The sequence below is a fragment of the Pezoporus wallicus genome, unplaced genomic scaffold (genome assembly GCF_028554395.1).
Source record: "Pezoporus wallicus isolate ANWC-B61680 ecotype Strahan unplaced genomic scaffold, APGP_CSIRO_Pwel_v1 contig_227, whole genome shotgun sequence".
NCBI lineage: Eukaryota > Metazoa > Chordata > Aves > Psittaciformes > Psittacidae > Pezoporus > Pezoporus wallicus.
The window spans coordinates 4,896,284-4,901,035 of NW_026635704.1; positions in this window are offsets into that span (position 1 = coordinate 4,896,284).

The following is a 4,752-nucleotide window of genomic DNA, read 5'->3' on the forward strand; positions in this document are numbered from 1 at the left end:
CTTCCTTTCCTTCCCACCTCAAAAATGTACCTGTTACAAATTTTCCAATCTCAGTGAGATTTTGACACGCAGAAAGGTAAAGGTGTGGAATGAAAGCATCACAGAGCTGATGCTAGCACTGACAGCTAGCAGAACAGCCCCATTTAGACAACTTGATAGCACTAGCCTGTAAGACAACTATTGGCTTCCAAGCCTAACTGGAATAACAAGAAATCCTTGCCCAAGTTCCAAAGACCTACCAAATTTCCAATCCTGCTTAAATCTAGCATTCGAAGTAATGATCAGTTTATGAGATCACTTTCACAAATAATAATGATAAAAAGGCAAACTAATTAGGGCAAGCCCTTTGCTGACAGAAATTCCTGATCCTTCAGTGTGGTAACAGTGAAGCAACAGATCAATTAAATTAATCTCTTGTTGATAGAGTCCCTTGGAAGGCAGTCCTGGAAGGACAAATGAGTACAGGAAGGCTGGGTATTCTTCAAGAAGGAAATCTTAGAGGTGCAGGAGCAGGACATCACCATTTGCCAAAATAGGAGTCAGCACATTAGAAGACTGGCCTGGCTGAAGGGAGACCTTTGACTGGAACTTGGAGAAACTAAAGGAGAGTTTATGGCCTTTGGAAGAAGAGGCAGGCAATTCAGGACTAAAAGGATGTTGTGAGGTTACACAGGGAGAAATTAGAAAGACCAAAGCCCAACTAGAACTTAATCTGGCTACTGCTGTAAAGGACAATCCAAAATGTTTTTTTTAAATACATTAGAAACAAAAGGAGGGCTAAGGAGAATCTCCATCCTTTACTGAATGTTGGGGGAATGTAGTGACAAAGGATGAGGAAAAGGCTGAGTCGCTTAATGCCTTTTTGCCTGAGTCTTTAACAGCAACACCAGTTGTTTTTTGGCTACCCAGCTCCACCAAGCTGGAAGATAGGGAGCAGAATGAAGCCCCCATAATCCAGGGGGAAACGGTCAGCGACCTGCTGCAACACTTAGACACACGCAAGTCTATGGGGCCAATAGGATCCCCCAAAGAGTACTGAAGGAATTGTCAGAAGGGCTCACCAAGCCACTTTCAGTCATTTCTCAGCTGTCCTGGCTAACCAGGGAGGTCTCCATTGACTGGAATTGAGCAAATTTGACTCCGATCTACAAGGAGGGACTGGGGAACTACAGGCCTGTCAGTCTGACCTCAGTGCTGGGGAAGGTTATGGAGCAGATTGTCTTGAGTGCCATGACACAGCATATACAGAACGGTAAGGCGATCAGGCTCAGTCAACATAGGTTTGTGGAAGGCAGGTCCTGCTTGACTAACCTAACCTCCTTCTATGACAAGGTAACCCCCTTAGTGGATGAGGGAAGGGCTGTGGCTGTTGTCTACCTAGGCTTTTTCAGTGGAGCCTTTGACACTGTTTCCCACAGCATCCTCCTGGAGAAACGGACAGCTCATGGCTTGGATGGCTGTCCTGCTTGCTGGGTAAAAAACTGGCTGGATGTCCAAGCTCAAAGAGTGGTGGTGAATGGAGCTCAATGCAGTTGTCCCTCAGTCAAAAGTGGTGTTCCCCAGGGCCCAGTATTGGGGCCAGTTCTGTTGAGTATCTTTATCAATGATCTGGGTGAGGAGATTGAGTGCATCCTCCCTAAGTGTGCAGACAACACCAAGTAGGGCAGGAGTGTTGATCTGCTTGAGGGTAGGAAGGCTCTGCAGAGAGATCTGCACAGGCTGGATTGAGCCCTGAGGCTGACTGCATGAGGTTCACCCAAGGCTCAGTGCCAGGTCCTGCACTTGGGTCACAACAACCCCATGCAATGCTACAGGCCTGGGAAGAGTGGCTGGAAAGCTGCCTGGCAGAAAGGGGCTTGGAAATGTTGGTCAACAGCCAGTTGAATATGAACCAGCTTGTGCCCAGGCAGCCAAGGCAGCCAAGAGCATCCTGGCCTGTATCAGAAATAGTGTGGTCAGGAGGGCCACGACAGTGATCATCTCCCTGTACTCAGCGCTGGTGAGGCCACATATCAAATCCTGCGTTCAATTCTGTATCCTTCACTACAAGAGAGACATTGAGGTGCTGGAGTGTGTCCAAAGAAAGGCAACAAAATCAGTGAAGGGTCTAGACCACAACTCTTACGAGGAGCAGCTGAGGAAACATGTTGTTTAGTCAGGAGGAGGCTCAGGGGAGAACTTACAGCTCCCTACAACTACCTGAAAGGAGGTTGCAGTGAAGCGGATGTTGGTGTCTTCTCCCAGGTAACAAGAGATAGGACAGGGGGGACAGGAGGAAATGGCCTCAAGTTGTGCCAGGGGAGATTTAGATTGGATATTTGGAAAAATTTCTTCACCCGGAGGGTCGCCAATCACTGGAACAGCTGCGCAGGCAAGTAATGGAGTTACCATCCCTGAATGTATTTCAAAGATGTGCAGACATGGAGCTTAGGGATGTGGTTTAGTGGTGTACTTGGCAGTGTTAGGTTAATGTTTGGACTTGACCATCCTAAAGGTCTTTCCCAGCCTAACCAATTCTACGATTCTATAAATGAGGGAATGCTGAAATCTCCAGCAAGGGCACAAACACACAGCCCTCAATTTGCTTTAGCAAGATCCTGTATCCTGGCTTTTAACTTCCAGTCCTTTTTTTCTTTTTTTTTCCCACATTCTTCTCATCCTCCTTCATCAGAAGTACCAAATGTTGACATCGGCTGTGTATTTCTGCTCTGACACAGTAGAACCTCTGGTGGAAGGAAGATGTGACTGTCACTATTCCTCTAGCTCACAGCACCAGTATGTAATTCAAGATGTCCTGGTAAGCCAGCAGTTACCAGCTTTTTTTGTATCAAGACTCACTACTACACAAAAGAGAAATTTTGGTGTCTTCTGCTCACCTATGAAGAAGCGGTCTGTTAATGGTTGGATGTTCATTACAGGTAGATCTAAAACTTTATGGACACAACCAAATACTGTATGAGTCTTTTGATGGACTTTAACTTTGGTTTTGGTACAAGACACACTGCTAACCAGACACATCACTGAAACTGTGCAACTGCAGGAACTTAGTAGTATAAAACCTAACCATGCTGAAATCAGTGGCGAACTACTGCTCAATGACCATGACCTGCCACCGCTACTTCGGAGCAGATGCTACTACCCAATTTCTGACACTCCTGTGATTTCTGCTTGCCATGCTTGCTATTCAAAAGACACTCCTGTGTATTTTTGTCAGCATGAAGAAACTGCCAGGGACTAGAGGACCGTGGCAGCATCTGATGAGTTTGGTGATAAAGCAGACTGGGCTTGGTATTAAAACAAAACAATTCCCACACACCCCCTGAAGACTGGGAACAGGCCACCCTTAACCAAAACAGCCATCTGCTAATGTAGAGTTAAAACAGACTTAAAGCTGCAGCTAATGGTCATCTTCCCTTTTCTTCATCCTGTGATCTCTCAGTGGTTGCGCAGACCATTCAACTGGTCCATCATTAGATGTCAACAAGGGTTAGGCTGGCTGCTGAACTTCCAGATGAGGCAACAGAGCAACAAGAACAACCCTTTTCCCCACCCATCTTTCCATGGCACACTGCAAATGCCTACTAGGTAGAACAAGGACATAAACAAACTTTTTTTGACTGATATAAAAGTTGCAGAGATAAAATTAGGAGAGAAAACCCTCTTCGGTCTCATAGTACAATGTATGCAAAGCAAACAGGTTTCCTGAATGCTTTATGATTTCTAATGAATAATCAAACACATTCAAACACTCTTACATGAATATGTCTTTCTCAAATTCAGTAATTTTTAATTTTTGGTACAAGAGACTGGGATCCCAATCTACCTATATACAAACAGCACAGAATTACAAGAAGAAAAGTTTATCTAAGTCAAATTTCTTAATTTTTATTAAATTCAAAATTGCAGGAAAAAAAAATCACAAGTTTCTAAGTACAAATAAAAACAAATCGGCTAAAATAAAATAGTTGTCAAATTAAAACTCATTTCCATAATTTTCCTCTCCTTGCTACTGCCTACAGTACCATCAGAAATCCTGCAAGCACTTTAGAAACTGATTTCATCTTATCAATGATAGTAAACCTAAAGTTTACTATGTAAAAAAGCAAACCATTTAGGCACAAGGTGGCAGAAGACATAAGCACAAATATCAACCATGTTTCTTTACTTTGCCTGTTGAAATCCAGGTGTGCTAAGGACCTGCATGGTATTGTATTCAGAATGTCAGAGCTTACTCAGTGAAATAAGGGCTCATCTTTCATTTATTTATTAAAATGTTAACAATCTGCTGCGTCTTTTTTCCTTCTAGAAAACAGAGAGAAGCTGTTTAAGTCAGTGGTATACTTTACTGGTCAATCCCAGTGTTCTGGCTAGAAGAGTGGCAGAAGTGACAAAATGGGTTCCAGCACCAGAGAATGAGAAGCAGAGAAGCTGTAGTGTGAAAAAGACTGGTTCATACTTGTGTTCCCAGTGTAATTAATAGTTTGGTGACCACCTGCTAAGATAGCATGACAAGCAGTCACATGCTGTTTGAAGGCATCAGCTGGGCTAGGTCATCAGCTGCTCTCCCAACAGAGCAGTGATCAAGGTGAACAACTAACATCTGCTGCTTTTCTAACTACACCTAAAGGAACTGTCAAACTGAAAATTAAATCATAACAAAATTAAAACAAGTGTTGTTCCATAGTCCAGATTCTACTTTTTACCCATCATTTGATACTTGCCATTCTAATAACAGGTGCAGTTCCACTGTCA